The sequence below is a fragment of the Tiliqua scincoides genome, chromosome 1, assembly GCF_035046505.1.
Source record: "Tiliqua scincoides isolate rTilSci1 chromosome 1, rTilSci1.hap2, whole genome shotgun sequence".
Taxonomy (NCBI): Eukaryota; Metazoa; Chordata; class Lepidosauria; order Squamata; family Scincidae; genus Tiliqua; species Tiliqua scincoides.
The window spans coordinates 4,156,096-4,168,664 of NC_089821.1; positions in this window are offsets into that span (position 1 = coordinate 4,156,096).

Below are 12,569 nucleotides of genomic sequence, written 5' to 3' on the forward strand. Positions count from 1 at the left end.
AGGATTCCGTTAAGTGGTGTTCTGACATGGGTCTTCTGCAAAAAAAGAAGAAGGGGTGACCAGCTCAAACTAGTTTTCTTTTTTTCCTAATTCTGTTTAAAGTGATGGTCACATTCCAGACATTTCCAGGCAATGCAGTTACATCATTTGACATGTTGTGTACGAATTCAGCTGTTGCAGCCCATATTCGTGACCTTTTGTTTCGGCACTGTCCAATGAACACTTGAGACAACAGATATGGGAGAAAGGGCCACTTTATTTCACATTAGCAAGAGAAGCAGAGGCTGAGACCTGCAGCATCCGAGGCAGCGAAAGCCCCTGTGGTGCGGGGAGGGACCTCTGGGCGGTACCAGAAACCTCTGCCCCCAGGCGGGCATGCACCCGACTCCAAGTCGCGCCCCGCGGCTGGGCGGCACGTCCCATCCATGTCTATCCCTTAAGGGGAAGGCAGCCGGACCGCGGACTGCGCCACCTCGAGCCGCTGAGCCTCTGAGGTGTGCCCCGCGGTCCTGGCCAGGGCCCCGTCTACGTCCTCGTGCCACCGAGCCCCTGAGGACTGAAATAGGGTTCCGCCCTGCCTATGCCGCCTGAAGGTGCATGCCAAAAGTCCCATTCACGCCTCCTAACCCGCACCACCTGCCCTCTTAAAGTGACCAATGGCAGCTTGCAAACAGGGGGAGTGTAACCCCCTGGCCCACCACAGTCTGGGGTAGGCGAAAAAACTGCCTGTCCTTCAGCCAATCTTGGCAGGCAGCGAAAAATTCCTACCCAGCCCCAAACGGCAACCAGTTATACTCAGACTGCCTCCAGGGTGGGCGGGCGGGTATTCCCACGATGCCCACGTGCAAAGAAGGAAGAGGGCTGGGTCTCGTGCCCTTTTAAAAGGTCCGCCGTAGCTGCCAGACCCAGCCCCTTTCTCCTCCCCCTTGGGGAGGGGCTGGACTCTCGTGTCCCGGCCAGGCCAAACAAACTCCGATCACCTTTTAATTGGGCAATCAGGATAAGTGTTCTTGATCAACTTATTCAGCTGCCTTTTCAGACCAGCGAGGTTGCTATGACATGGAGCCCCGCAAGGCAAGGTCTTGAGTCTGTTCACAATTAAATCCACAGAAAGTTTGCAGCTAATGCAAGAGTTCTAGTGCAGTGGTTCTCAAACTTTGAGCACAGGGACCCACTTTTTAGAATGAGAATCTGTCAAGTCCCACCAGAAGTTATGTTATGACCGGAAGTGACATCATCAAGTAGGAAATTTTTAACAATCCTAGGCTGCAGTCCTACCACACTTAACCAGGAGGAAGTCTCATTTACTATCATTGTTAAAAGCATATGCATAGTAGCCTATTCAGAGTACATATCTGTATCTCCCTGGGGGCTGGGGATAAGAATAGGCCCTCAGTTTGGCTGTACTTGTCGTAAGAGGCGACTAAACAGCCACCGGGTAGATGGGACTCGTCAGCCTGGGAAGGCAGCTCATCTGAGAGAAGGAAAACTCTGATCCCAAACCTCCACTGCCTTGTGGCTACATCCAGTTATGGAAAAGGCTTCAGGAGTCAACCTCGAGGCAAAATCCAGAGCCGGAGTCCCTGAGGCAGTTCATGGCTGAACACAGTCACGTTCTGGCAACTCCTGCGATGCCGCTGGAACCAACCATATTGGCTTCTGCCTTTCCACTGGACCATTTCAGTGACGTGGAGAGGGGGGATTTGCAGCATGGGTAACAGTCTATCCTCCATATCTACTTTACTCAGGCTTCACGCACTGGAAAGGACACTCTGTTCCAGAACCACCATTCAGAGCGTGGCACCATAGTCTTCTGAGACTGAAGGATGCCAACAAAATCTGTATCATTTCCTCAAATGCAGTCACATACCATGGTAGCATCAAGACTAATATATTAAAAATAAAATATTGGAATGAATGGGGACCCAGCTGAAATTGATTCACAACCCACCTAGTGGGTCCTGACCCACAGTTTGAGAAATGCTGTTCTTGATGAACACAATGCGCATTCCATAATGCCAGCTGGCAACTGGGTTGGAAAGGGAAGAAAAAGTGGTTTAATATCCTCAAAGTGGCATCAGAATAAGAATTAAATCCCCTAAACCAGAATGCCATGGTCCCAATTTGGATTGGGAGGCTGCAGGGCTACTATATGCCAATGTTTAACATTTAAGGTGGGGGATCAAATATATCATTTGGTTCAGTTTGGCCCTTCCTCATGAACATATGTGCAGTTGAACGCAGGATCACCACTTGTCCTTCCTCTATTGCGTGTTAATCTTCCGCTGGATCATGAACATTTTAAAAACCTTAAAAACCGATGCATTCTGGGGCAAGGTTGGAAGGAGAAAGGAACTCCATATGACCTGGAAGTGGGCCTTTCAGGACTGAAAATAGCTGTAGAGGCTTGGAAATGGCACAATTTGGCCACAAAAAGACAGAAAACCCAATTTGGGTACTTTTTGTGTTTAAAGGGCTTTAAAATTGAACCCCAGTATCCACTAGCATCTGCGGTGAGTCAAATTCATGGATGCCAGACCTGTGGATACCAGAATCCGACTGTATTTCTCTATGTGGTATTTCTGTGTGTCCTCAGATGTACGAACAAGCTTCATGGCTCAGCAGGAATTTGACCCTGGACCTTCTTCCAGGTCTAAGTCCAACTCCAGGACCACTACACCATTCCGGCTCTACCACACTTCATTTATATCTATGCTATGACAGTGAAAACTGTGCTTTGATCACAGGTATTTTGGGCCTGCTCCAGCCTGTGCTATTGTCATTTGAGAGCCTGGCAGCAAGATCCTTATGAGAAAAGGCTACAGAGTTTGGTGGTCTTCAGTCTAGATAAAAGGCGCTTGAGGAGGGCCATGATTGAGACATACAAAATTATGCAGAGGATGGATAGAGCGATGCTCTTTTCCTTCTCTCACCAGAACAAGGGGACGTCTGCTAAAATTGAGTGTTGGGGGTGTTGGGATAGACAAAAGAAAACATTCCTTTACTCAGCATCTAGTTAGTCTATGGAACTCCTTGCCACAGGATGTGGTGATGGCATGTGGCCTGGATGCCTTTAAAAGGGGATTGGACAAATTTCTGGAGGAAAAGTCCAGCACAGGTTACAACCCATGCTGTGTATGTGCAACCTTCTGATTTTAAAAGTAGGTTGCCTCAGAAGGCCAGATGCAAGGGATGGCACCGAGATGCAGGTCTCTTGTTGTCTTGTCTGCTCCCTGGGGCGTTTGGTGGGCCGCTGTGAGATGCAGGAAGCTGGACTAGATGGGCCTATGGCCTGATCCAGTGGGGCTGTTCTTATGTTCTTAACTATAATTCCCAGGAAGCCTTGCAGGTCTTTTTGTTATCTGGTGTGCTCCTTGGGGCCTTTGGTGGGCCGCTGTGAGATATAGGAAGCTGGACTAGATGGGCCTATGGCCTGATCCAGTGGGGCTGTTCTTATATTCTTATGTCCTATGCATGCTTACTCTGAAGGATACCCCACTATGAAAAGTCAATAGGGCTTTCTCCCAGGTAAAAAAGGAAAGGATTGCAATCTCATCCACTAAGCACATTCCTATATCTTCTTCCCAGTTTATTCTGCACTAATTGTAGAGTTAAAATATCCCCAGATAGACTTCTAATAATCTGCAATATCCCTGTCCAAAGAATCTGCATTATCTCCATCAAATCTTCAAAAATCCAGCATCTCATTCATCACATCTCCTGTAAGCTGGACTGTACATCATTTTATTCTAACATTGTATTCTATACAATACCAACTGGGGAAAAGCCTTACAGAAGTTCTCTTTTATTAATTATTATTATTATTATTATTAACAACAGTATTTATATACCGCTTTTCAACCAAATGTTCACAAAGCGGTTCACAGAGAAAAATCAAATAACTAAATGGCTCCCTGTCCCAAAAGGGCTCACAATCTAAAAAGATGCAAATGAATACCAGCAGACAGCCACCAGAACAGACAGTGCTGGGGTGAGGTGGGCCAGTTACTCTCCCCCTGCTAAAAAAAGGAGCACCCACTTGAAAAAGTGCCTCTTACCCAATTAGCAGGGGTTATTGCCACATTAATTGTGCCATACCTATTTGACATATACATCGTTCTATAGCAACCTTTGTCAATGACTCCTTTTCCCATTCCTCTCCTACAGGAAAATGTGCAGCATGATTGCATCAAATCATATACTGAACTATGCTAAACAGTCAGGCCAAACAGTAGCAGAAATGAATTCATGATTGCAGGAGAGAAACAGTGCACAGGATTGTGCTAGCTGAAGCTTTCATGTGTTGCTCCCTGTTTTAGCAATATCATGGTTAGGGGAAAAATAAACAGCCAAGAACTTCTTCCTGCTCTTCTTGAAGCACTAGATGGTGCTGTGATGCAGCTGCACTGGAAAGCTGCCTCTGATGTGTTGCTACAGCTAAACAGATCATTCTGTAACTGATCTAACAAACTATTCTGTGGAACTAAGAGGGAGGGCAGGAAATTAAGTCAGTTTTATTTGCAAACCAATGAGAAACAGAATTAATTTTGCAGTCGTCAGCCTTTTACCTTTGAGCAGCTGCTTTGACTGAAATCCCTGGGCTAAAAGACTGTAAGACACTTAAAGCTTTATTTCACATTTAAGAACACGTAAAGAACATAAGAACATCAGAAGAGCCCTGCTGGATCAGGCCAAGGACTCAGCTAGTCCAGTTTCCTGTGGCCCAGGAGCAGGCCGAGAACCCATCTAGTTCAGCCTCCACCAGATGAACATAAGAACAGCCCCACTGGATCAGGCCATAGGCCCATCTAGTCCAGCTTCCTGTATCTCACAGCGGCCCACCAAAGGCCCCAAGGAGCACACAAGACAACAAGAGACCTGCAAGGCTTCCTGGGAATTGTAGTTTAAGAACATAAGAACAGCCCCACTGGATCAGGCCATAGGCCCATCTAGTCCAGCTTCTTGTATCTCACAGCGGCCCACCAAATGCCCCAGGGAGCACACCAGATAACAAGATGCCTCTGGGAACACATGAGACAACAAGAGACCTGCATCCTGGTGCCACTCCCTTGCATCTGGCACTCGGAGGTGGTGCATCCCTTTGCTTCAACAGGACTGCAGTTCTGAAACTGCTCCTCCAAAGAAATGGCTTCCCCCTCCCTTGCATCTGACCTTCTGCAGTAGCCTATTTCTAAAACCAATGAGGTTTCAGAACTGGGTTATATTCTAGATTTAGTTACAACAAAGGAAGTTAGTCATCACCTAGCCTTACTTATTTCAATGGCACGTATGCCCCAGTCTGTCAGGGACTGATGGCATCTTGCAATCCACTGCCATAAGTCCTGGATACGGGGAGGGGCACCTGTATATGGAGATGCTTGCTGTTTCTCGTGAAATTGGTCGATTTATACACTAAGAACGTTTTCAGCCAACGGGTGTGATTGTCACTGATGTTACCCCCCTCCCATTCTCTCTAGTCACCCGAACATTTGTACCAAGCATTGGGGGATCCTGGTGAGCAGATTTTGGGGAAGAAGTTGTTAGGATACAACTGACTGCTTTAGTTTTTAAAAAAGAAACATGATACACAGCAAGAAACTGCCGTTTGGACAGACAGGCCGTTATTTGGCTGCATCCTGGAATGCTCAGGTGCTGTCAGCAAGGAGGGGGATCACATCACACACACCCCTCGTTCTGTACTTTCTGCTGTGCTTGGCCATTTCTAACCCTCTGTACACTTACTGCAGTGTTTCTTACGCCTATCCTGCCTTCCTGCTGTTCTTTTCTCCGTACGTGGCGCAGACCCAACAAGAGGAGGGAGTGTTTGCTTTGTGAAGTGGCCCAGTCAGCAGAGAAGGAGAGAACATCCTCCACAACAAGGGCAAACGCACACTGGCCAAGGTCAAACATGAGCAAGAAATGTGGGCAGATGAGAAATGATGAACAGTAGAGAACAGTAGAGGTCCATGCACATGGACTGCATGCTTGGAACTGCTCTCTGCGTTGATTAGTTCCAGCTTGAGCACAGTAGAACTCTACAGGCAGTGGTGTAGCTAGAGGGGGTGCAAAGCACTAAGTTTTGCAAGTGCCTGAACGTGCCATGCAAGCAGCCCCTCCCTCTCCCCTTTAGAGCCATTCCAGGCAGTGGGAGCAAAACAGAGGTGTACACAGACCATCATCCAGTCACAGAACAAAGTGTATGCCTCCATTTTGCTCCCACTACATGGAATGACTCTGAAGGGGGGGCACGTTCAGGTTGCTGCCAAACTTAGTGCTTTGTACCCCCTCTAGCTATGCCACAGTCTACAGGCATTGAGACACTCCCTCCTTGCCATCACAAACTAAATGCATTATTTGTTTGGCCCCCCCCCCCAAACAAGGCCTGGGCTTGGCTGATTGGGAAGGTGTGAAAGGATGGATAAAAGGGGAAGAAAAATAGGGAAGTGCAATTTAGTTGAGAGCACAGACTTGTATGTGGAGTTCAGTAGCAGCTATGAGGAGGTACATGGGAGCATGTGCGGAAGGTCTCAGACAGGGATGTCAAACATAAGGCCCGGGGGCCGGATGCGGCCTGCAGAAGCTTTTTATCCAGCCCTCAGGCTCTCAGCTGCTGAGCAGTGCTGAGGTGCTACTGCTGAAAGGGCAGCCCACATGAAAATTGGGCTCTCCCATATCTTGAAATATGATCAAGATTTGTGTATTTTCTCTTCTGTCACTTGCAGTGAATGAGCTCCTAAATGAGAAAAAGTGCTTATTTTTTGTTATAACCTGTTTCATGACATCGCTTCCTGCCTAATGACATCACTTTTGGCCCTCGGCAGGCATCATGAATGGTTTTCAGCCCTCGGTATGAAACGAGTTTGACACCCCTGGTCTAGGACATGCTTTTTACTCAGAAGGTTCCACGTTCAACTCCTGGTATTTCCAAGCAGGGCTGTAAAATACTTGTCTGAAACCCTAGTGTGCTTTAACACCTCACTTCTCATACATCAATGGCATTGTTCGTAATCTCTCAGACGGAAGCGTTTGAATCCTCAAAAAGGATTATCTGCCCACGAGGGCTTCCTTATTTAACCCTGCTGTAATCTCAGAAGCTCAACCGCTGGCTAAGATTTGCAAGCCCTTGAAGTGCCTAGATTAGCCCATGGGGGAATTATTACACTGTCCGTTATTTACGTATGCACAAGTGTTCATGTGACTTTGAACGCAGAAGACAGGTTTTTTTTAGTTGCCAAAGGTGTTTGAACAAATTTAGGATATTTTGGGGGTATTGAATCCAAAAATGCATCTGTTTTGCCCAGTTGGTTCTAGTTTTGGGGGTAAGACATAGCCATATGCCAGTTCAAGCAGCTTCCTCATGAGGAAGCCAACACCATATGTGGCTACGTAACCCCCCAAACTAGAGCAAACTGGGCAAAACCAATGCCCAGGATCAGAGAAAAATGGAGGAATTTGCACAAGCGCTTGAGGAATCTCTTCCAGGCCCGGCCGACGCAAATGCATCCAACAGATGGGAACATTTCAAGAATACCGTTTACAACACCGCCTTGTCCATATTCGGCAAGAAGACCAACAAGGCGGCAGACTGGTTTGAAGCCCACTCTGAGGAGTTGACACCAGTCATTGAGGAAAAGAGGAGAGCTCAAGCAGCATACAAGGCCTGTCCCAGTGAGCGCAACCTGCAGGTCCTCCGAGCTGCTCGCAGCAAAGTCCAACAGACTGCCAGGAGATGTGCTAACGACTACTGGCTCCAGCTCTGTTCCGAGATACAGATAGCAGCTGACACGGGCAACATCAAGGGGATGTATGATGGTATCAAGCAGGCCCTAGGTCCAACACAGAAGAAAATTGCCCCTCTGAAGTCTGCCACGGGGAGGTCATCCAGGATCGGGCGCAGCAGATGGAACGCTGGGTGCAGCACTACTCTGAGCTATATTCCGGAGAAAATGTAGTCACCGAAGAAGCACTGAACAACATTGAGTGCCTGCCTGTGCTTGAGGAGCATGACAGTGAACCAACCCTAGAAGAACTTCACGTGGCCCTGGACTCCCTTGCCTTTGGCAAGGCACCAGGAAAAGACAGCATCCCTGCTGAAGTCCTAAAGTGCTGCAAAGAGATCATCGTCACTGAGATCATCGTCACATGAAATCCTCTGTCTTTGCTGGAGAGAAGGTGGAGTACCTCAAGACATGAGGGATGCAAACATCATCACGCTGTACAAGAACAAAGGTGACAGGGGTGACTGCAACAACTACCGAGGCATTTCTCTCCTTTGCGTTGTAGGAAAGTTGTTTGCCCGAGTTGCACTAAAGAGGCTCCTGGTACTTGCAGAGAGCGTCTATCCAGAATCACAGTGCGGATTCCGAGCCAACAGGTCCACCACTGATATGGTATTCTCCCTTAGACAACTGCAGGAGAAATGCAGGGAGCAACGACAGCCACTCTTTATAGCCTTCATAGATCTCACGAAGGCCTTCGACCTGGTCAGCAGGGATGGCCTCTTCAAGATTCTCCCCAAGATTGGATGTCCACCCAGGCTCCTCAGCATCATCCGATCCTTCCACAAGGACATGAAGGGCACTGTTGTTTTCGATGGCTCCACATCAGACCCCTTTGACATCCGAAGCGGCGTGAAGCAGGGCTGTGTTCTTGCACCAACCTTGTTTGGGATTTTCTTCGCTGTCCTGCTGAAGCATGCCTTTGGAACTGCAACAGAAGGCATCTATCTCCGGACCAGATCAGACGGAAAGCTCTTCAACCTCTCCAGACTGAGAGCAAAGTCCAAAGTCCAGCTGAAATGTCTGCGTGACTTCCTCTTTGCCGACAATGCAGCTCTCACTACCCACTCTGCCAAAGATCTCCAGCAGCTCATGGATCATTTTAGCAAGGCCTGCCAAGATTTTGGACTGACAATCAGCCTGAAGAAAACACAGGTCATGGTTCAGGATGTGGACTCACCTCCCTGCATTACAATCTCTGCGCATGAACTGGAGGTTGTCCATGACTTTGTTTACCTTGGCTCAATGATCTCCGACACTCTTTCTCTCGATACCGAGCTAAACAAGCGCATCGGTAAAGCAGCTACCACGTTTTCCAGACTCACAAACTGAGTCTGGTCCAACAAGAAGCTGACGGAACATACCAAGATCCAGGTCTACAGAGCTTGCGTCCTGAGTACACTTCTGTACTGCAGCGAGTCATGGACTCTTCGCTCACAACAGGAGAGGAAACTGAATGCTTTCCACATGCGCTGCCTCCGATGCATTCTCGGCATCACCTGGCAGGACAAAGTTCCAAACAACACAGTCCTGGAACGAGCTGGAATCCCTAGCATGTATGCACTGCTGTAACAGAGAGTGTAAGCAAGCCACTCACTCTCAGCCTCATCTCCTATGGATATAATAACACGCACTGCTGAAAGAGAGACACCTGCGTTGGCTTGGTTATGTCGTGAGAATGGATGATGGCCGGATCCCAAAGGAACTCCTCTATGGTGAACTCGTGCAAGGAAAGCGCCTTACAGGTAGACCACAGCTGCGATACAAGGACATCTGCAAGAGGGATCTGAAGGCCTTAGGAGTGGACCTCAACAAGTGGGAAACCCTGGCCTCTGAGCAGCCCGCTTGGAGGCAGGCTGTGCAGCATGGCCTTTCCCAGTTTGAAGAGACACTTGGCCAACAGACTGAGGCAAAAAGGCAAAGAAGGAAGGCCCATAGCCAGGGAGACAGACCAGGGACAGACTGCACTTGCTCCCGGTGTGGAAGGGACTGTCACTCCCGAATCGGCCTTTTCAGCCACACTAGACGCTGTTCCAGAACCACCTTTCAGAGCGCGATACCATAGTCTTTCGAGACTGAAGGTTGCCAACATGAATATCATATTATGGAAATGTTCCGGAGGTGGTTTTTTGTGAATCACAACTGGCCTGAGGCCACCATCCTGTGCACAATTCCACTGAATGCAGTGGAAAGCACATCTACCTAAGTAAGATCTGCTGCAAGTAATCACAGGTGCGTTTCTGCCCAGTTCAGTACTTTTTCACAGATGCTGACCTTGTTCTACCACTTTTAATGCAAACTGCATGGAAATCACATTACTTTCCTTTGGCCCTTCAAACCTGGATACAAGCTCACTGAGGACTCCGGTACTGAGTCAGGCACAAAATATGTGACTGTGCTGGGAAGCATTAATATTTGAGATTAAACGCTTTTCTTACAGTCAGACGCGTCTGCCGTTTTAACAAAAATCCCAAGGACCAAATAGTGAGTCTGCCTGATGAGATGCCACTGCTTTCACTGACTGCGGTCGCTTTGTCCTACTCCTTGCCACAAGTCATCTCACAAACGCCGTCTCTGACAGCACCTTCTGGGAGAAAAGCCCCGGTCGGCCTATATTAGCCTCGGCGCAACTTCTCCTCTCCCTCTTCCCAGAGTATCAGTGTGATGTAATGACTCATGACTGACTGATGACTTCAGAGATGGCCCTGTGGCCATACACTGGTTGATGCTGTAGCAGAACCAAAGGGAGGTGTCATGGTAAGTATTGAAAGTGCTGCAACGCAGCATGAAAGTGACCAACCCCAACCCTAACCCCAACTCCAACGACCAGAGCATTGACATCGCTGCTCCAGTGGCTCTGAAGGTGTGTGGGAGATGCCACTTACATCTTGCATTGCAGCACCATGTAATACTTACCATGCTGCCCCCCTTAGGCTACACTACTGGGTTGATTTGAAGTTCAGGAGAGCCAACATGATCTGTCGTCTTGCAAAACACAGTCCAAATTAATTTCAGCAGATTTAGAATTATTATTAGCTGAAGTAGATTATGCTACATTTTCAAAACTGTTTTGATGAAAGTATCTTTTCTAAAAACTCCAAGATTTAAGGCTTGTGATGCAACAACTTTGCTAACCCAAAGAAAACACCTGGGCTAGGATGATCAGGTCAGAGACCTCCCCCCCACCCCCTGCGCAATCCTGAGATTCAAAAGGCAGGATCTGGTAATAACACATCGTTGCCAATTATGGATGGAGCTGCCTTCTCACTGCCTTTCAGATTAATTGGAGGAGCTGAAGTCGCATGCTGGCCAACAGTGTGGGCTCAATATTGAATGGAGGAAAGGAGTGGAGAGGCAGCAGAGAAGAAAGGTAGAGAAGACTGAGCCTCTTACTTGGACAGCCAAACACGGCCCTTCCAAACCTGAGTCTTGGGCCAAAATCCTGAGATCCAGCTACTCCAGGCTGGCCACTGATGGCATGCAAAACAGCATGGAATTCAACATTTGTATAGCGCTTTCAAGAATCCAAAGAGTTTCATGTATATTATCTTCTTCGAATCCTTACAACAAGCCTGCGAGGTCAGAAGAAGTTGGCAACCGTCAGTCCTGAAAGACTATGGTATTGCGTTCTGAATGGTGGTTCTGGCACAGTGTCTAGTGTGGCTGAAAAGGCCGATTCGGGAGTGACAATCCCTTCCACACCGGGAGCAAGTGCAGTCTGTCCCTGGTCTGTCTCCCTGGCTATGGGCCTTCCTTCTTTGCCTCTTTGCCTCAGACTGTTGGCCAAGTGTCTCTTCAAACTGGGAAAGGCCATGCTGCACAGCCTGCCTCCAAGCGGGCCGCTCAGAGGCCAGGGTTTCCCACTTGTTGAGGTCCACTCCTAAGGCCTTCAGATCCCTCTCACAGATGTCCTTGTATCGCAGCTGTGGTCTACCTGTAGGGCGCTTTCCTTGCACGAGTTCTCCATAGAGGAGATCCTTTGGGATCCGGCCATCATCCATTCTCACGACATGACCGAGACAACGCAGGCGTCTCTGTTTCAGCAGTGCGTGTTATTATATCCATAGGAGATGAGGCTGAGAGTGAGTGGCTTGCTTGCTACTGCCTACTGAGTTCATGGCAGAAGTGAGATTCAAACCTGGGAGCTCCTGATTTATAGTTGACTCTCTTACAGCCCAATCCTAACCTGCACCGGCCTAGTGCATGGTCTGCACTTATATCTTATGCAGGTTAGGATGTGACTAGAGGTCACCTTAGGGTAAAAGGATATTTTTCCCTTTACGCTGGGTAAAGTCGCAGGTATCCTTCTTGGGCTTCTCAGATTCACACGAGCTATTTAGTTGGTACCAATCTGGGAAACCCAGTGTCATACTGGGCCAGCCAGAATGGGAGTTAGGGTAAGACATGTGCTGCCGCCACTGACCCCACCCCGTCCCAGGCCTGATCCTCCCCAGTCCACCCTTCCCAACCCAAAAATGCCCCCTCTCCACCTTAGGTCCACCTTCCTGCCACCCTCTCCCACCCACCTCCCATGGTGGCTGGTGCACACTTACCTGTGCTGGCCAGTAAGGATCGGGCCCAGCCAAGCCAGCTCAGGCACCTGCACTGACCACCTGTAAGAAGGCTCCCACGTAAGCAATATTAGGATTGTGCTTTTAGCTACATTGATTTACCAGCTCTCCAGCTCAGGAAGCCCTTTGTTTGCTACCTTGAACCCCCTGAGATACATTTGTCACTTATCAGTATGTTTGCTTGTGGTTGCAGTAGCATAGTTTCTACAAGACTGAGCTA